The sequence below is a fragment of the Nycticebus coucang genome, chromosome 19 (assembly GCF_027406575.1).
Source record: "Nycticebus coucang isolate mNycCou1 chromosome 19, mNycCou1.pri, whole genome shotgun sequence".
NCBI lineage: Eukaryota > Metazoa > Chordata > Mammalia > Primates > Lorisidae > Nycticebus > Nycticebus coucang.
The window spans coordinates 27,099,594-27,120,950 of record NC_069798.1 but is presented as its reverse complement, the minus strand read 5'-3'; the positions used below and the strand labels follow the sequence as shown (position 1 = coordinate 27,120,950).

The 21,357-nt window shown below is 48.6% G+C and overlaps 1 protein-coding gene and 1 pseudogene across 7 annotated transcripts in view; one reads left to right on the top strand and one right to left on the bottom strand.

The window, feature by feature from the left end:
- MAPRE2 (microtubule associated protein RP/EB family member 2) overlaps window positions 1–21,357 on the bottom strand; it is a 186,169-nt gene that overhangs the window by 17,112 nt on the left and 147,700 nt on the right. The window lies entirely within an intron of this gene.
- LOC128571579 (protein spinster homolog 1-like) lies at window positions 643–2,334 on the top strand (annotated as a pseudogene).

Sequence of the window (21,357 nt, the reverse complement as noted above, 5' to 3'; positions counted from 1 at the left end):
AAACAAAAGATCTTATACATAGTCATAGATTAATACTTTAGAAAATATCAATACAAATGTATTGATTTTTCTCTTATATTTCCTAGCTTTAGCCACTGAAAGAGCCTAGGCGCAATGACATCTCCATAGCAGTCAGCACTCCTAGTGCCCAAATCTTGGTTTCTAAATGTTGCTCTGCAAAGAAAGGGCTTCTTGAGAAATGGCTGATTCCAGGGATGAGGCAAGGAAAGTTCAAGGTGATCTTAGGATACCATGTGTAAAAAGCAAGGAGGTACTCAAGGCTTATGGTCAAAAGGATACAGGCGCCAGCCTAAGGGGGTTCCCACCTAGTCACACTTTGGATAGTTTTTATATCAGGAAGAATAACAGCTGTAATTTACTGTAACACATCAGATAAATGGATCAGCCTATGATATGAGGGGGACAGGGACAGGGAGAGAAAGAATATAAAGACTTTCTTAACGGAACTTGATAGCCAGTAAATATAGAAAAATATTAGACATCACATGACCAGCTCCAAGCCAACATGGTGGCTGCCGCGGTGCAGTGCCAGGGCTGAGTGACAGCGAGCGCAGTGGGCTCCTGACTGGGGTGGGATCATCGGTGGGACCGGAGCACAGGCGAGCGCGATCCCCCAGGACCATGGCTGGGTCTGACAGTGCGCCCTTCCTCAGCCAGGCGGATGACCTGGATGACCGTCCAGTGCCCAGCACCCAGGGGTTGGGGGCTCCATTGGGAAAATAAAGTCCAAGGAGCCTGAGGTCCTGGACCGGGAGAGGTTGCAGTGCATCACAGGCTTGTCTCCAAGCCATTTGGCTCTCATCGTGGCAGTGCTGTGGCAGTATGTAATTCAACATACTGAATTACATGGACTGCTTCACGGTGGCCGGAAGGAGGCCGGAAAGATGCCAGACATTGAGTAGTTCTTCATCATCGGAGACAGCAGCTCTAGCCTCATCCAGACCATATTCATTTCCAGTTACATGGTGTTGGCACCTGTGTTTGGCTACCTGGGTGACAGGTACAATCGGAAGTATCTCATCTAAGGGGGCACTGCCTTCTGGTCCTTGGTGACACTGGGGTCATCCTTCATCCCCAGAGAGAGTTTCTGGCTGCTGCTCCTGACCCGGGGCCTAGTGGGGGTTGGAGAGGCCAGTTACTCCACTATTGCACCCACGCTCATTGCTGACCTCTTCGTGGCCGACCAGCGGAGTCGAATGCTCAGCATGTTCTACTTTGCCATCCCGGTAGGCAGTGGTCTGGGTTACACTGCAGGCTCCAAAGTGAAGGATGTGGCTGGGGACTTGGCACTGGGCTCTGAGGGTGACACCAGGTCTAGGAGTGGTGGCTGTTCCTGGTAGTACAGGAGCCACCAGGAGGAGCTGTGGAGCGTCCCTCAGATTCACCACCCTGGAGCCCCACCTTGTAGTGGGCAGATCTGAGGGCTTTGCCAAGAAATCCGAGTCTCGTCCTTTCTTCCCTTGGCTTCACTGCTGTGGCCTTTGTCACGGGCTCCCTGACCCTGTGGGCTCCTGCATTCCTGCTGCGTTCCTGTGTGGTCCTGGGAGAGACCCCACCCTGTCTCCCTGGAGACTCCTGCTCTTCCTCTGACAGTCTCATCTTCGGGCTCATCACCTGCCTAACCGGGGTCCTGGGTGTGGGCCTGGGTGTGGAGATCAGCAGCTGCCTGCGTCGTACCAACCCCTGGGCGGTTCCACTAGTCTGTGCTGCTGGCCTCTTGGGCTCTGCACCCTTCCTCTTCCTGTCCCTTACCTGTGTCCGTGGTAGCATCGTGGCCACCTATATTTTCATTTTTATTGGAGAGACACTGCTGTCCATGAACTGGGCCATTATGGCTGACATTCTGCTGTAAGTGGTGATCCCCAACGATGCTCCACTGCTAAAGCCTTCCAGATTGTGCTATCCCACCTGCTGGGTGGCGCTGGGAGCCCCTACCTCATTGGCCTGATCTCTGACTGCCTCCGCCGGAGCTGGCCCCCCTTCTTCTTGTCCGAGTTCCGGGACCTGCAGTTCTCACTCATGCTTTGCGCCTTTGTCAGAGTGCTGGGCGGTGCAGCCTTCCTGGGCACCGCCATCTTCATTGAGGGTGACCAACTGCAGGCCCAGCTGCATGTGCAGGGTCTGTCTGAGGTAGGGCCCACAGATGACCGGATCGTGGTACCCCAATGAGGTCGCTCCACCCGGGTCCCCGTGTCCAGTGTACTTATCTGAGAGGCCGTCATGCACCTATGTGTACGTCTTTCACCAGTGGCCCAGGACCTACACAATGAGGTGCCTGGGCCTAAACCTCTGGCCCAGCCCAGCTTCAAGGAGGGACCCTGGGTCATGACCCAGTTCCCAGACACTACATGGGCAGCCTGGGGAGGAGGTGGGGGTCCAGGAGAGGAATCCCCTCCACAGGGGAAGCCCCAGGGGCTTGGTGCTATTTGTAATGGAATAAAATTTGTAGCCAGACCTCAAAAAAAAAAAAAAAAAAAAAGAAAGAAAGAAAAGAAAAGAAAAAAGAAACATATTAGAACTAGAAAAATCATAATTTTATGACATCTGTGATTAGTAGTAACAAATTCAGGAATGGCTCATCAGTGGACACTAAAACTTTAGGTGAGAGGTTTTGGGGGGCAAAAAATTTTGCGTGTCTCAAGTATTACCCTACAAATTACTTGCAATAAGGGGTAAAATGTACCCCTTTACAATGGGGAGATCCAGAGGTCAGCACCTTGAGCAAGTGACCTACTGCTAATTATGGTAAAAAGTGAAAAAAAAAAAAAAAAGGCCACAGGTTTCAGGTAAGACATTCCTACCTGGAGCTCAGCTCACAGACTCTCATTACACAGAACATGGCACGGATGCAGGCATGGCACACGCAGCCCAAACCGAAGTGCCCACATACATGCAGTGAAGTTGACATGCTTCATGAACTGAGAATTCTAGGCCATCATGAGGGTCCACTGTCCCCCTTTCCTCTAAGCACGGCCTCTGGGCAGGGGCGGCTCTGCTTCCCCACCTTTGGTCTGGTGTGGGCGTTCCTGCCCACCCCACCACCCATGCTACTCTTCTAGAAGGTAAGGAGGGCAGGGAATACATCTTATTCCTCTCAGTAACCCCAGAGCAAAGCACAGTGCTCAGCTGAACATATATTTGGTTAAGGAAAAAATGTTTAATGTAAATACATGAACAAGTACGGAGTGATGTGGTTTCCATTTTTATAGTTTATTAGCACCAACATATTAGAAAGAGGCAGGTATGGGACAGCAGTGATAAGTTTCAACCAACATCTTAATTACAAAGCAGCAAACAGGAAGGCTGTACAATTTATGTCTGTGTGCCTTCAGGGTCTGCAGTCAGTTACAGAGAAGCCCTGACCGCACTCCAGCTTTTAAAACACATGCCCCTCTGTTACAAAGAAATAAAAAAAGAATCTTCTTTAAAACTAGAGGGAAATGCCTAATATACTTTAAAATGAGAATGGCTAAATTGGGAATGACTTAAAATAGCTTGAGTATTCAAAGGGTAAATCTGAAGATTCCTGGAAACCTCACCTATGTAGAAGAGCTTCCCAAGGATTCTAGAGAGCAGATGTTTTGCTTTATTTGTGATCGCCAGATGTCAAAGTCACTGACAGGAAGAGCCAGCAATGAAGGAAACAGGATAAAAACCATCAGCCTCACAGAAAGAGCCCTCTTCCTTGGTTTGCTTCTAGGATCACCTTCCATTATTCCTTACCTACACAGAGTCAGGATGACAGGTTGAGTGGGCACGCTCAGCCATAAATGCCAACTGAGTGGTCTGTGCTGTCCAAGTCTATGCCATGTTCACGGACCCCTTCTGACGGACACAGCCCTGCAGAGCGGGCTTCTCTACAGCACATGTGACCCACCTCGCAGGTAATCCTCACTGGCAACTGAGCAGCTCTGAGGTGGCTGGTTGCAATAACCGAGCTCAATTCCTTATACATACTCATGTTTTGCTGTTTGGATTTATTCAGTCCAATGTCCATTTAAAAAGAAAAAACACAGAAGGAAGAGCTTGTAAAACTGGGCTACCACTAATTATTTTCTTAAGATATCATCAAATGTAGCTTTAAAGAAACTAAAATGTTTGGTAAGAAGCAGAAGGGGTCATGGCAGCCAAACCCCTGGGCAAGGCCATGGCCATCAGGGAAGAGCAACCACAAGGAGCAGAGGAAGCTGGCGGGAGAGAACAGAGGCGTACAGGGAGGGGACGGAGGCGTACAGGGAGGGGACAGAGGCGTACAGGGAGGGGACAGAGAGGTACAGGGAGGGGACAGAGGCGTACAGGGAGGGGACAGAGGCGTACAGGGAGGGGACAGAGGCGTACAGGGAGGGGACAGAGAGGTACAGGGAGGGGACAGAGGCGTACAGGGAGGGGACAGAGGCGTACAGGGAGGGGACAGAGGCGTACAGGGAGGGGACAGAGGCGTACAGGGAGGGGACAGAGAGGTACAGGGAGGGGACAGAGGCGTACAGGGAGGGGACAGAGGCGTACAGGGAGGGGACAGAGGCGTACAGGGAGGGGACAGAGAGGTACAGGGAGGGGACAGAGGCGTACAGGGAGGGGACAGAGGCGTACAGGGAGGGGACAGAGGCGTACAGGGAGGGGACAGAGAGGTACAGGGAGGGGACAGAGGCGTACAGGGAGGGGACAGAGGCGTACAGGGAGGGGACAGAGGCGTACAGGGAGGGGACAGAGAGGTACAGGGAGGGGACAGAGGCGTACAGGGAGGGGACAGAGGCGTACAGGGAGGGGACAGAGGCGTACAGGGAGGGGACAGAGGCGTACAGGGAGGGGACAGAGGCGTACAGGGAGGGGACAGAGGCGTACAGGGAGGGGACAGAGGCGTACAGGGAGGGGACAGAGGCGTACAGGGAGGGGACAGAGAGGTACAGGGAGGGGACAGAGGCGTACAGGGAGGGGACAGAGGCGTACAGGGAGGGGACAGAGGCGTACAGGGAGGGGACAGAGGCGTACAGGGAGGGGACAGAGAGGTACAGGGAGGGGACAGAGGCGTACAGGGAGGGGACAGAGGCGTACAGGGAGGGGACAGAGGCGTACAGGGAGGGGACGGAGAGGTACAGGGAGGGGACGGAGGGGGACAGGGAGGGAACGGAGGGGTACAGGAAGGGAACAGAGAGGTACAGGGAGGGGACAGAGGCGTACAGGGAGGGGACAGAGGCGTACAGGGAGGGGACAGAGGCGTACAGGGAGGGGACGGAGAGGTACAGGAAGGGAACAGAGGTGTACAGGGAGGGGAGAGAGGCGTACAGGGAGGGGACGGAGAGGTACAGGGAGGGAACAGAGAGGTACAGGAAGGGAACAGAGAGGTACAGGGAGGGGACGGAGGCGTACAGGGAGGGGACGGAGGCGTACAGGGAGGGGACGGAGCCGTACAGGGAGGGGACGGAGAGGTACAGGGAGGGGACGGAGGGGGACAGGAAGGGAACAGAGAGGTACAGGAAGGGAACAGAGGCGTACAGGGAGGGGACAGAGGCGTACAGGGAGGGGACAGAGGCGTACAGGGAGGGGACAGAGGCGTACAGGGAGGGGACGGAGAGGTACAGGGAGGGGACGGAGGGGGACAGGAAGGGAACGGAGAGGTACAGGAAGGGAACGGAGAGGTACAGGGAGGGGACAGAGGCGTACAGGGAGGGGACAGAGGCGTACAGGGAGGGGACGGAGGCGTACAGGGAGGGGACGGAGAGGTACAGGGAGGGGACAGAGGCATACAGGGAGGGGACAGAGAGGTACAGGAAGGGAACAGAGGCGTACAGGGAGGGGAGAGAGGCGCACAGAGAGGGGACAGAGGCATACAGGGAGGGGACAGAGAGGTACAGGGAGGGGACAGAGGCATACAGGGAGGGGACAGAGAGGTACAGGGAGGGGACAGAGGCATACAGGGAGGGAACAGAGAGGTACAGGAAGGGAACAGAGAGGTACAGGGAGGGGACGGAGGCGTACAGGGAGGGGACGGAGGCGTACAGGGAGGGGACGGAGAGGTACAGGGAGGGGACGGAGAGGTACAGGAAGGGAACAGAGGTGTACAGGGAGGGGAGAGAGGCGCACAGGGAGGGGACGGAGAGGTACAGGGAGGGAACAGAGAGGTACAGGAAGGGAACAGAGAGGTACAGGGAGGGGACGGAGGCGTACAGGGAGGGGACGGAGGCGTACAGGGAGGGGACGGAGGCGTACAGGGAGGGGACGGAGGCGTACAGGGAGGGGACGGAGGCGTACAGGGAGGGGACGGAGCCGTACAGGGAGGGGACGGAGAGGTACAGGGAGGGGACAGAGGGGGACAGGGAGGGAACAGAGAGGTACAGGAAGGGAACAGAGAGGTACAGGGAGGGGACAGAGGCGTACAGGGAGGGGACAGAGGCGTACAGGGAGGGGACAGAGGCGTACAGGGAGGGGACGGAGAGGTACAGGGAGGGGACGGAGGGGGACAGGGAGGGAACGGAGAGGTACAGGAAGGGAACGGAGAGGTACAGGGAGGGGACAGAGGCGTACAGGGAGGGGACAGAGGCGTACAGGGAGGGGACAGAGGCGTACAGGGAGGGGACGGAGAGGTACAGGGAGGGGACAGAGGCATACAGGGAGGGGACAGAGAGGTACAGGGAGGGGACAGAGGCATACAGGGAGGGAACAGATAGGTACAGGGAGGGGACAGAGAGGTACAGGAAGGGAACAGAGGCGTACAGGGAGGGGAGAGAGGCGCACAGAGAGGGGACAGAGGCATACAGGGAGGGGACAGAGAGGTACAGGGAGGGGACAGAGGCATACAGGGAGGGAACAGAGAGGTACAGGAAGGGAACAGAGAGGTACAGGGAGGGGACGGAGGCGTACAGGGAGGGGACGGAGGCGTACAGGGAGGGGACGGAGGCGTACAGGGAGGGGACAGAGCCGTACAGGGAGGGGACGGAGAGGTACAGGGAGGGGACAGAGGGGGACAGGAAGGGAACAGAGAGGTACAGGGAGGGGACAGAGGCGTACAGGGAGGGGACAGAGGCGTACAGGGAGGGGACAGAGGCGTACAGGGAGGGGACGGAGAGGTACAGGAAGGGAACGGAGGTGTACAGGGAGGGGAGAGAGGCGTACAGGGAGGGGACGGAGAGGTACAGGGAGGGAACGGAGAGGTACAGGGAGGGGACGGAGAGGTACAGGGAGGGGACAGAGGCGTACAGGGAGGGGACGGAGAGGTACAGGGAGGGAACGGAGAGGTACAGGGAGGGGACGGAGAGGTACAGGGAGGGGACAGAGCCGTACAGGGAGGGGACGGAGAGGTACAGGGAGGGGACAGAGGGGGACAGGAAGGGAACAGAGAGGTACAGGGAGGGGACAGAGGCGTACAGGGAGGGGACAGAGGCGTACAGGGAGGGGACGGAGAGGTACAGGGAGGGGACGGAGAGGTACAGGAAGGGAACGGAGAGGTACAGGGAGGGGACAGAGGCGTACAGGGAGGGGACGGAGAGGTACAGGGAGGGGACGGAGAGGTACAGGGAGGGGACGGAGGGGGACAGGAAGGGAACAGAGAGGTACAGGAAGGGAACAGAGAGGTACAGGGAGGGGACAGAGGTGTACAGGGAGGGGACAGAGGCGTACAGGGAGGGGACAGAGAGGTAGAGGGAGGGGACAGAGAGGTAGAGGGAGGGGACAGAGAGGTACAGGGAGGGGACAGAGGCGTACAGGGAGGGGACAGAGGCGTACAGGGAGGGGACGGAGAGGTACAGGGAGGGGACGGAGGGGGACAGGGAGGGAACGGAGAGGTACAGGAAGGGAACGGAGAGGTACAGGGAGGGGACAGAGGCGTACAGGGAGGGGACGGAGAGGTACAGGGAGGGGACGGAGGGGGACAGGAAGGGAACAGAGAGGTACAGGAAGGGGACAGAGAGGTACAGGGAGGGGACAGAGAGGTACAGGGAGGGGACAGAGGCGTACAGGGAGGGGACAGAGGCTTACAGGGAGGGGACAGAGGCGTACAGGGAGGGGACAGAGGCGTACAGGGAGGGGACAGAGAGGTACAGGGAGGGGACAGAGAGGTAGAGGGAGGGGAGAGGTACAGGGAGGGGACAGAGGCGTACAGGGAGGGGACAGAGACGTACAGGGAGGGGACAGAGAGGTACAGGGAGGGGACAGGCGTACAGGGAGGGAACAGAGACGTACAAGGAGGGGACAGAGAGGTACAGGGAGGGAATAGAGGCGTACAGGGAGGGGACAGAGAGGTACAGGGAGGGGACGGAGAGGTACAGGGAGGGGACAGAGGGGGACAGAGGGGGACAGAGAGGTACAGGAAGGGGACAGAGGCGTACAGGGAGGGGACGGAGAGGTACAGGAAGGGAACAGAGGCGTACAGGGAGGGGACAGAGGCATACAGGGAGGGGACAGAGAGGTACAGGAAGGGAACAGAGGCGTACAGGGAGGGGAGAGAGGCGCACAGGGAGGGGACAGAGAGGTACAGGGAGGGGACAGAGGCATACAGGGAGGGGACAGAGAGGTACAGGGAGGGAACAGAGAGGTACAGGGAGGGAACAGAGAGGTACAGGGAGGGAACAGAGGTGTACAGGGAGGGGACGGAGAGGTACAGGGAGGGAACAGAGAGGTACAGGAAGGGAACAGAGGCGTACAGGGAGGGGAGAGAGGCGCACAGAGAGGGGACAGAGGCATACAGGGAGGGGACAGAGAGGTACAGGGAGGGGACAGAGGCATACAGGGAGGGGACAGAGAGGTACAGGGAGGGGACAGAGGCATACAGGGAGGGAACAGAGAGGTACAGGGAGGGAATAGAGGTGTACAGGGAGGGGACAGAGAGGTACAGGAAGGGAACAGAGGCGTACAGGGAGGGGAGAGAGGCGCACAGAGAGGGGACAGAGGCATACAGGGAGGGGACAGAGAGGTACAGGGAGGGGACAGAGGCATACAGGGAGGGAACAGAGAGGTACAGGGAGAGAACAGAGGCGTACAGGGAGGGGACAGAGGCCACGGGAGACACTCTTATGAGGCTCATGGCAGGGAGGCGGGAGCTTCTGATGCTGTCCCAGTTCCGGCCACACAGAGCCTTATGGGGAAACCGTTTTTCTCCCCCTCCTCTTCCACTTGAGGAAACACACCTCTTCCTGTTGACAGAGTCCAACTGAGACGTGCCTATGTGGCTCTGACCCCATCCGTAGAGTCTCAGCCTTACAATGACACCTGCGTTTCAATCTGGCAAATGTCAGGTGGGGGCCTCAGGCCCCGGGTCTTTCACACTGGCTCTCACACATGCACCTCCTGGATCGCACTGAGACGAGAGGGAGGAAGGCAGTGAAAATCGGACCCGGCATCCTCGCCTGCTCCACCTGTGCACATGAGGGACGGAAGAACTGCTGCCCCCACCCTTCACAGCTGCTGACAGGGGGACGCGGTGCGGCCGAACAGAGGAAGGAGTGGAACAGAAAATGAATTTAAAAATTGAGTAGTAGGTCAATTAGGTCATTAGTATCTGATATTTAACATTAGAGGGGTTTTAAAATTCTGATTATTGGGAAAGAAACTGGTAAGAAATGAGTAAAAGAAATGAGATACAAGGATGTTAAGTGCTTGACACTAGCTAACCGTATGTTTACACCTTCAAAGGGATATACGTGGGGAAGTTAAAGAACAGAAAAGGCATGGGAAGGGTCTCAGTACTGTTAGAGGTTTAGGGGTATTGTCATTGCACTTGTTTAAAAAAAAAACACCGCCACTGTGATTAAGGGCTAAACTACAAGCTCATTTTCAAATAAATGTGAGCTCATTAAATCATCACAAGTCGCAATATGAAATGGAAGTAATTTACCCCTCACAGCTGTCACACAGTTAAGAAATACTAAATACATAAAAATGAAACCTTCTGTCCTCATTAGGATTTCATGTTTTCCTTTTTAGGATAAATAGGAGACAATACCCTAAAGTATAGCACCTTCTCTCAAGTGTTAAGAACTATTTTTTGACTATTAAGAAATGAGTATAAGTGTGATGGATGTGTTACTTAATTCAATGTAAGTGCTTCACATTATACATTGAAGTAGTACCCTGAACCCCATAAATGCATCAATGCACAAAGTTATGATTTAATAAAAAATAATTAAAAAAAAAAAGAACTAGTTTTTGTTTATTTGCTTTAAAGGTCTTGCTGTCTTTTTTGAAACAACCACACTCTAGTGTTTCCAGCTTCTGGGGCTGCCCATATGCTTTGCTCACTTATTCTGGCCACTGAAAGAAGGATGTTATCAGAAAAACCATATAGTTATCAATGTGAGTAAATTTAACACTGACCTAATACTTTTATGTAAGCTACTGTCTGCATTCCCATCTCATGAACTGATACAATAGTGATCTTTCACAGTGTCCAATCCTGATTTTAGGTACTAAATTCTCAAGGGCTGTTTACTTGCTTCCCAGAATGGCCCCACTCCGCCAGTGGTCTGACTTCCGTATCTTCCCCTGCCTCCTGACTCAAGGTTACTTATGTGGGAATCATTTGCATAATGGCTTTTGCAGAGAATGTACCTATTTTGGCTGTAATACAGATACAGATTGTTTTTTCTTGCAGCTGATTCAAATATTTCAATTTTTTTTCCAGCTGTATTTGATGATGTCCTGAGAACATAATTTGTGGTAGCCTTGTTTTACAAGCCACTGGTTTTGCCCTCAAGCTTTTCTCTCCCTCCCCTAATTTTCCCTTTGAAAACAAAAAGGAGTTTCGGAAGCACAGGAAAATAAGCATAAATTCTGTAGAAGTCTCTGTAATTCTTTGAATTTACTCATTGGACATGGACATGATTTATAATGCTAGTCTTTGAGCAGTTGTGTCTTAATTAAAGCCTTTAGGATTTGGGGTATAAATATAATGCTAAGACATTCTAGTTGTAAAAAAAACCAAAGTGGTCTGATTCATTGCCTTAGTGAAGCCAGGGCAATGTTGTGTCTAATGTCAATAATTAGTAGCTTGCTTAATGTTTATGGAAAATGCCACAACATTTTGAGCATATGAGGCCCAGTGGGTTCGGAAGGATGGAGCAAATAAAAGCACTATACTTGGCTTTAATTCTTCATGGCCAGGGCTGTGCTGCAATTTGGAAATTGTTCTCACATAATCTGGCGTATTCTTTTTGCCAAAATCATAAACAGAGGAACTAAAAATATAACAATATTTTTATTGTTCACAAGAACCACGGAGACATTAAAAACATGGACGTGTGTGCAGATACACTCAAGAAGCCAATGCTCTTCTGGTCATTCCCAATGTCTTTCCTACTTCTGGAAACCATTTCCCTCCCCACTCCACTCCCATTAGTTCTCGCTAAATTAAAACCTCCTCTGAAAGGCTAGGTGTGGTGGCTCAGGCCTGTAACCTTGGGAGACCAAGGCAGGAGGAATGCTTGAGGCCAGGAGTTCAAAACCAGCCTAGGCACCATAGTCAAATCCCATCTCTATGAAAAAATAAAAGATTAGCTGGACATGGTGACATGTGCCGATAGTCCCAGCTACTTGGGAGGCTAAAGCAGGAGGATCACTTGAGACCAGCAGGTGGAGGTTGCAGTGGGCTATGATGCCACTACTGCCCTCCACCCCAGGGGAAAGAGCAAAACCCTGTCTCCAAAAATAATCCAACCCCCCCCCCTCCAAAAAGACTATGGCAGAAGATACATTACATCTGCATTGATTAATCATTTGTGGACAGACCAGACATCACTTTCCTGTCCCCTTCACCTTAGCAACTGATTTTATTTAACTGAGATAATGAGTTTGGTTAAAAAAAAAAGTAAGGTGACTGTTGGGAAAAAGGCATGAGCTAGTAAGACTGATGAGGGGAGCGAATTCCCACAGGAAGAAGATTTCCTCAGTGACTAAGCTGACACCAGAGCCCTCAAAATGCAATATGACTGACAGCTTCCACACAATCCTGACTGCTGCAAACATAAGTAATAAAGACCTCATCCTTTCCTTCAAAAGTAGCCCCATACTTTCACTCTTAGATCCAGACATGCACTTTGCTCTGAAGGTGAAAGAAGCAACCTCAGTGGTCAGAGTTCAGTCCAAACGGGACATTCACAGGGTTCAGGGTTCCAGGAAGGTCTGATTGATGAGACCACTAAGAGGCTGGCTCCTTCTCTTTGCAATCAGCGGCTCACATCTCTTTTTTTTTTTTTTTTTTGGCCGGGGCTGGGTTTGAACCCACCACCTCTGGCATATGGGGCCGGTGCCCTACTCCTTGAGCCACAGGTGCTGCCCAGCGGCTCACATCTCTTATGCCTCTGTTCTTTCCAGTAGTAGCCCAGCTCAGCCTGGGGCAAAGTTTGGCTACCCTTCCTTTTCACAACTTCAGTGTCAGCAACTAAAAGTGGGCAGCTCCATGCAGTGAGACTGAAGACCTGGGACAGAACTCGATGTCCTTCATTTCTGTCTGCAGGGAGGCAGCAGAGTGCAGACAGGAGGCTCTGAAGCCAGCCTGCGGGAGACTGGCTCTGCTGCTGGTGAGTAGTGTGACTTTCGTGGCCACCTGTGTGTTTTACGTTTAAGACGGGCACAGCAGGGCTGACTTCCCAGAGTTGTGAGGAAGAGCCTGGTGTACAGTAAGTACTCAATAAATGGTAGCTTACATTCCTAATGTTGCTCAGCAAATGAGACCTAAAGATTCAACTAATGATGCAAAAGTACCCTGATTTTCTACTTCTAGATATTAGCAAAACAACATCTAAATTGCTGAAATAATAAGTAAATAAGATTTTTTTTTTTTTTTTTTAAAGACAGTCTTGCTCTGTTGTCTGGGCTAGAGCACCATGGCCTCAACCTAGCTCGCAGCCACCTCAAATTCCTTGGCTCAAGCAATTCTCTTGTTTTAGCCTCCTGAGTAGCTGGGACTATAGGAGCCTGACACGACACCTGGCTAATTTTTCTATTTTCAGTAGAGAGAGTGTCATTTTGCTCAGGTTGGTCCTCAACTCCTGACCTCAAGCAGTCCTCCCACCACACCCTCCCAGAGTGCTAGGCTTATAGGCATGAGTCACTGCTCCCAGCCTTAGACTCATTTTTATTTAAAGAAAATCTTTACAAAAAATTGATTAACCCATAACCCACGAAGATGTAAGTTCCTTCCATTCCATACACTCTCTCTTTTAGAAAAATCAGTGTGTGGTAGTGTCTTTGCTCCTTGTAAATTACCCGAATTCACTCATTTATGCAATAATATCAAAACCCTATTATGTGTCTGGCAAGCTAACAGGCACTTGGGATAAAAAAAATGCATGAAACACAAAAGGTGCCTGTCCTGTGGAGTTTACATCCTAATAGGGGGAACTAGGCAATAAATCATAATATAATAAATCAGGAAGCGACAGAGTCAACTAGCAGCTAAATGCTCTGGACAAGAGCAACATGGAGCGGGGAACGGTAGGGGAGCAGGCCTACTGGGGTGGGTGGAAATTTCCAGTAAGAATTACAGGGAATGCCTGAGCATCTGCTATTGGTCTGTGTTCAGTTTCAACTATCCTCATCTCAGATCCATGGGGCTTCCACGGGCTACAATCAGTTGGAGGCCACTCAGAAGAACAGAGGTCAAGGACACCAAGTGCCAGCAGGTCAGTACTAGGTACTAGGACTCCCCCTTAAGGGAGTCCTGCAGCTGTCTAGCATAAAAACAAGGTGATAGCCACACCAGGCCTATGTGGGATCATCCTGGCCCAGAAGTTTAATTCCTCAGAGGGGCCAACATCTCTGGTATTGTAACAACTCCACAGTCACATGCAAAGAGCATGCCAGTTGCAGAAGCAACCTCCCTTCTGCAAGGCCTGAGAGTGACATGTGAGCCAAGACCTGAGGGCGGGAGGCAGGTGGCCATGTGGACGGCTGAAAGCAGAGTAGCCCAGGCAGAGAGGCCGGTGGTGGTGCTAAGGCCCTGCTGTACCTGTGCAGGAGCCAGGCCAGGGGGCAGGGGCAGAAGGAGCCTGGGACACTGCCAAAGAAAAGACTTACTGGAGGGCAGCTTCCACAGGACCGCCCAGGAGCTCACTGTCTTTCTCAGGGAAAAGGGATGCCCGTGCAGGACCTTGGGCAGAGTGACACGATCTGACTTTGGCTTGTAAAGGCTTGCTCTGTCTACTAGAACCAGGGATCCTCAAACTATGGCCCACGGGCCACATGCGGTGGTGTGATTGTATTTGTTCCCGTTCTGTTTTTTTACTTTAAAATAAGATATGCCCAGTGTGCATAGGAATTTGTTCACAGTTTTTTTTTTTTTTTTTTTTAAACTATAGTCCGGCCCTCCAACAGTCTGAGGGACAGTGAACTGGACCCTTGTTTTAAAAGTTTGAGGTGAGGACCCCTGGACTAGAGGGCTGAGGGTGGATGCACAGAGGCCAAGTCAGGGACTAACTGAGCGATTCCTCTGGGTGTGAGCAGTGGGCGCTCAAGACAAGTTTTTTTTTTTTTTTTTATGTTTTTGGTAAAGTACTTGCAAAGCTATAGTCTAGAAAACCTTAATCTATACCTCAGAGCAGTCACCAAATGTCCAGCCATTTCACACAACGTATGCTCTGTAATGTTAACAGCAATAAAAGACATTTTGTGATCAACAATAGCATCTGCTATTGACTCCAAGGGGGAAGACTTACGGAAAAACAGGCAGAGAAAAGAGCTGTGAGTCAGCCCATGTCCCTCCCAATCCACTCACTGCTCAGGGGTCATTTCGGTCAATAAATTGCTCTGGCCTGGAGGAGTGTACCAGTGAGGCACACTGAAGGTGTGGGCACCGCTGCAGAGTGAACAGTGCCCGAGGACCTCTTTGCTGACCAGCAGTCACAACGCCTGCGCCTGCCTTGCGCAGACGGCTGCCACCACTGAGCATGTCCAGTGAGTGTGAGCCTTCATGTGCTGAGTTACTTCTGCCCTGCTTACTGTCCCTGCTGGAGACGATGTGCTTATTTTTAGCTATCATGTGATTCTTCAGTATTTTCCAGGCCCTGCTTGAGTCACTCTGGTTTCAGAGAATTTTTCATAAGGGGGAAAAATGCAAGAAAGCACTCTGCATCTTAAAATGGCTCGTGTGTTAAACATTCAAACTTTTAAATAGTTATTTCAATATGATAGGAATTTCTTTTCATAAACTACTAACTTTTCACACCTCTTACTTCTTGGAAGCAAATTAAGTGTGCTTTGAAACACGTTAGGCAGCAAATCCAATCATTACCTTAGTTTGAAATGTGTTTTCAATCATTTAATGGTGGGGATCACTCATCCCAATAAAACTCACACAGATCACATCCCAATAGTAATTTAGAGGAGCACCATCTCTTTGCCTGTGCACTGCACTAATAGGGAGGGTGGTGGCTCCAAGAGCCCACTACACAGACATGGCCCCCTGAGAATAAAGCACACAGGTGTTACCATGACAACGACATCATGGGTGCCACTGTACTCCTGGCAGTCATTTAAGCAAAAAGCTTATAAACTAAGATGGCCATTTGGGGAGAACATAAGTGCTTAATTTATGAAGTGCTGTCCTTCATCTACCAGAGTCTGTTGACAGATAATTGGCAATATCTGTGTTTGAGGCTGTACTTCTAATGGTCAATTAACACCACATTATCCAGATTCTGTCTAGCACAAAAACAAGGAGGTAAGAGCCATACCAGGCCTGTGTAGGGGTCACCCTTGCTCAGAAGTTTCATTCCTCAGAGAGGCCAACATCTCTTTTATTATAACAATTCCACAGACAGACATGATCTGAGGCCAAAGAGCAGGCTGGAACTCAGAAACATGAGAAATACAAGCAGAGCCCCACTCGAATCATCCACTTTCTTTTACTTACCAGGTTCCTAGTCCAAGATTCTTTGCTTCCACTAACCACCAACCACATCGGAAACATGGACATCATTTATCCTCCTCCCCTTTACTTCCCATGTCCTAATAATTGCCTAGTTTTGTTATTATATCTTCTTAGGGTCTCTATTACCCACATGGCTACCACCTCTTAAGCTATCCTCCTCTCCACTGTGGTTTGCTGCAACAGCCTCTTAGCTAGTCTTCTGGATTGTAACTGTGCACCTTCTAATGTAAAGCCTTCAATGACTCCTGACAGTCCTCATTATAAAGTGTAACCTCACTGTGACCAGCAGACCCTAAAATGATCTTCCCACCAATGATCTCCACGTCTCCTGGTGTTCATGCCTTTGCTTTGAGTGTGCATGAGAACTGTGCCCTGACTCTGACCCAAAGAATAACATGGCAGAGGTGACAGAAGTCACTCCCACCATCACATTACTATATACACAACTCTGTCTTGCTGTCTGCATACCAGATAGACTCTTCTCACTAGTCTTAAAGAAGTATTGCCATGAAGAAAGCCCTTTTGTTGGAAAAGCCCACAAGGCAAAGAGGTGCAAGTGGACTGAAGGAACTCAGAGTGGCTTTCAGCAAGAAGCTGAAATCTCAGTCCTATCACCTCCAGGAAACTGCCAACAACTTAAGGGAGCTTGGAAACAAATCTTTGCCCAGTTGAACCTGTGATGAGACCACAGCCCCTGTGGGCAGCTGCACTGTAGCCTGGTGAGACTCCAAAGCAGAGAACTCCATGACGCTGTGCCTGCACTTTAGAATCTGTGGGAGAATATAGGTGTGTGGTTTTAAGCTCCTAAGTTTGTGATTCCAAAAATATTTTTAATTAATAACAAAGGCCCTGCTTCCCTCTGCAGACTCATGTCCCAAACTCCGCATAGAACCACATGGACTTCATTGAACAGAGCACACTCTCTCTCGATTTCAATATCCTTTCTCTCTGCCTGGAATATTCTCCACCCTTCATCTGACTAACTTCTATTCCTTCATTAAGTCTTGGTTGAACCTCATTTTTTTCCCAGGAAACCTTTACAGAATATGCAAGACCCGCTCAGGTGGTCTTCCTGCCCATCCTGAAACATGTGCCTCACAGTACTGTAATTTTCTACTTTCTGTCAAGTTTCCCTACTAGGCTGTAATTTCCTTAAAAGCAGAGGGTCTTGTCAAAATCACTGTATATCACCAGCATTAATGGCAGTGACACAATAAATACTTGTTAAGAAACCAAATGAATAAGTAAAAAAGGATGAATGAGAATTCAAGTAAAGCTTTCACAATAAGGGCAAGAAACCACCGTTTAAGAAATAGTTTCTGAGCTGCCGGGCACTCTGTTCTGAGTTACAGTACCAGGGCTTCCCAAGTGACGAGTGTGACTGGAGCGTGCTGTAGAGACAGCGGCGCGTGGGCTACATACTGCTTCTTCCTTGATCCAAACAGACACCGCAGAGATTCAATTTAAGTTTGCTCAACTTAATAAATATTGAATGAGAACCTTCTCTGGGCCAGCCAACAGGGAAACAGGGAAATAAGATTGCATAAGACAAAACTGGTTTAGAGTTTAGTTCACTTGATTCCAAGGTATTCTGGAAAATTCTTCAAGTCAAAACTGTTTTCTATTCCTGCCCAACAAACAAAGTAACAGAGAAAGGTACCAATAATAAAGAAAAATCGGTTCACAGGCAGTCTGTACTATTTTGCTTATGACAACTAAGAATGAATGTTAAGTCATTGTTTTCTGAGGTCTGTCAAACAAGTTTTATTGTTAGGCCAACAAGCAAATTCTCAAGGGATTACACCTATGCAGAGAAAAAGCGATGATCTATTATAGTGACAAAGGGTATTCAGTAATTGATTAGTATCTCAATATCTATAGTGAGCAGCTCCATGAGAATGACCCAATACTGGTTTTGAAAGAAGTCAGTCTTACTTAAAAAGGGGCTGGGAAGGTTTGTTTCCTGGTGCAAGTGGGACGACAACAGAGGCCACCGGCCTTCTCCCACCGTGTCCTGTGTGAGGGAACAGACCACACAGGCCAAAAAGCAGCCAGTTCTGTCTCAGGAGCTTCACTCGGAAATCCCAAGTCATTTACATAGAGAGTTACATGAATTGGAGGATTAAGAAGTCAGACAGTAGTAATTCTACTAATCCCAGGCTCAGTATCCTGGGCTTTGTACACATTCCTGCTTTTAGCCTAATAAGAAGCTTGGAACATGTGGCTTACCATCTCCTACATTATAAACGTAGATAAAATACAGTGCCACTCTATTATTAGGGCAGATAATAAGAATCTGCCTAAAAAAAGGTTAACAATAAAACAACGTATGTTCTGTTGCCTTCCGCCTTAGTAACACTGCAGCGCTCTTAACTTCCTCCATACACGGATGAATCTGGTTTACATCGATAACTTACTGTGGTTCAGTGTAATGTAGGGAGAAAGAACGAACATAAAACAAGGCCATATTCCTGACATTTGAGAAAAGCTGTGTAATGATTAAAGAATGAGGGTTCTGGAATCAGAGAGTCCGGCCTTAAATCTTGTATTCCCTGCTTCAATAGTGTGTGATTCTGGCAAGTTACTGAACCATTCTGTTCCTCAGTTTCCTCAACTCTAAAAGTCAGAGTAATAATACTGCGTATCTCTTAGAATTGATGTGAAGGTAAATTGGATGAATGTATGTTACATTCCTAGGATAACAGTTGGCACTTAGTATATGCTCAATGAATATTCACTACTATTACCGATGAATGCCCTCTACATTTTAAATGTTTTTTTTTATTTTCCTTAACGCTCATGAAAAAATTCTATTCATATTGGATTTAAATTGAGTTATACAATCATAGTACCACAAAATTTTGTAAAGTTTTGCTCTTTGAACTTTAGAAACCTCTAGTCTTTTTAAAAACTATGCAGATACTTTGACACAGAAAGGCAAAATAATTAAAAACTGCAAATTGGCCTGCAATCCTAGCACTCTGGGAGGCTGAGGTGGGCAAATTGCCTGAGCTTATGAGTTCAAGACCAGCCTGAGCTAGAGTGAGGTGCTGCCTCTAAAAATAGTGGGGCGTTGTGGCGGGCGGCTGTAGTCCCAGCACTCGGGAGGCTGAGGCAAGAGAATCAGTGAGGGGCACAAAGTGAGGTGACAAAGTGAGACTCTGTCTCAAAGAAACCCTTAAAGAACTGCAAATGGAATTAGTAAATCATCTGTCAAAAATGCTGTCTCAGTAAGAAGGGAAATTGGGATGCCCATGAAAAATGAACGGCTCTCCTACAGACACTGTCAGGAGATTCCTCCCTAAAACTCTAGAATTCTTCATGATTCTTTGCTCTTCTTTTCACCCAATATTCCAATCTCAGAGATATTCAGTGTGATGGGAAGACAGAGGACTGCTCATGTTTTATGTTAGGTTTTTTGTCATAATTGTAGGTAGGTACTATATTCTGAATGTTTGTGTCGTGCCCTCCTCCCCAAATTCATATCTTAAAATCTAATCCCTAATGCAATTGTGTTGAGAGGTGAGGCCTTTAGGTGGTAATTAGGTCATAAGGGCAGAGCTCAAAGGAGTTTAATTGCCCCTTCCACCATGCTAGTAAACAATGTGAAGGTACCATACGTGAGAACGGCCCCTACCACTGAATCTGCCAGTGCCTCAACCCGGACTTCTCAGCCCCCAGAGCCGTGAGAAATAGTCTCTGTTGGTTGCACAAAGCTATCCAGTTTATGGTATTTGGTTACAGCAGACTGAATGAAATGAAACTGTAGGGAAATACAGCTTCCATTATTCTTTGAGGAGAAAATACAGGCAGTATCCCTATGAAACAAGTTCTGTAGATTTGTTCTGAAGTTAAATTTGTATATACATTGGAACAGATAATTTACCTATTATCTGTAATAGCCCTTGTTTCTAAGTGCTAGATACATTAGTCAGATGTTTATAACTCAGGGACTTACTATAATAGCTTCTGTTTGTAAGTGTGAGTTGTATGTAAGTGGGATGTTTGTAACTTGGGAAATGCCTGTAGCCCAATGCCTAGCAGTGTCTCTTAAACATCCTACCTATAGGTATATCACTAGAAAAACAAAATCAGGGAATGGACATCTCCTCTAAGAACCTAATTAGTGAGGCTGTTACAGTGTTTCCTTCTATTTTCTCCAGGTCTTAATAATGTATTCATGAGAGCAGTCATTAAGTGGTATGCAGCCTAGCAGTTTCTTAACATGAACAGGTCAAATGGACAAAATGATGACATGGAGTAGGGGTGGAATGCAAGATACAAATACTGTTTCATATAATAATGAGAACTGTTACAATAACATGCATTTGAGAAAAAGGTCTTACCAATTATGGGGTTTGTAAGAAAAATGTATCTCTTCTTTGTTCAGAATTGGTATTGCATAATGTCTGAAAATAAATGTTTGATCCTTAAAGAAGTAAGTAGGTATGTAGATAGTAGAGTATGTGGTTAAATGGCTGGGGGCGTGAGACAGCAGTATTAAGCAGGTATCTACCAGCAAGTTGTAGGAATAAATAGGCCTGACTTTTATCTTGATGGAGAGACCTTAAAGGACAAGAAGGGTACCTGGAACTACCCCCATAGGCTCAGGGAAGTTAAATGGCATCATAGACTGCTCTAGTATGAAGAGAAGACATTAAAACTAAATTTCTTGGTGTAAATAATGGCTTTAGGGTAAGACCAACATTTGTGGCTAAAAAGAGGAGTTTCTCAAAAGGTTAACAGAGATTGAGAGCATCCTGGCAATAAAAAAGAAAAGGAAGTCTAAGACACAGGCCTGAGGTGAGGGTTAGAACCCCTTGAGTAGGGATTTAACTTCTACAGTATTTTTCCTTTAGAAGGCTCTAACTGAGTTAAGTGTCTATTAAATCCAAAACATCAAAACTATTTGCAGCAATATAATAAAATCCAGTCTCCATAATGTGATGAGTCATAATATCTAGGTTATAATCCCAAATTATCTAATATATGCAGAGCTAGGAAAATGTAACATAGTCTCAAAATAAAAGAAAATCAATAGATGGCAATTGTCAGATGGCCAGAATGGTAGAATTAGTGGACAAGAATTTCAAAACCTTTAAAACTTTAAACCATAACCATGCTTATTTAAGGAAAATATGTTCACAATGAATGAAAATGTAGGCAAACACAGAAAAGAAAAAAGGTTGAAAAATTTAAAAATGAGAAACCGCTGAAATTTTCAAAAACTTAGAATTCTATAATAGAATGGAGGCATCTAAGGAAAGAGAGGGTAAACATGAAAATACAACAATAGAAATCATCTAAAGAAAAGAGAAAATCGAAGGAATCGGCTTGGGTGAATATTTTATGAGGAGGACTCCCCAGGCAATTGAAGCAGTATCAAAAATACACTACTGGGACCTGATCAAACTAAAAAGCTTCTGCATAGCCAAGAACATAGTAAGCAAGGCAAGCAGACAGCCCTCAGAATGGGAGAA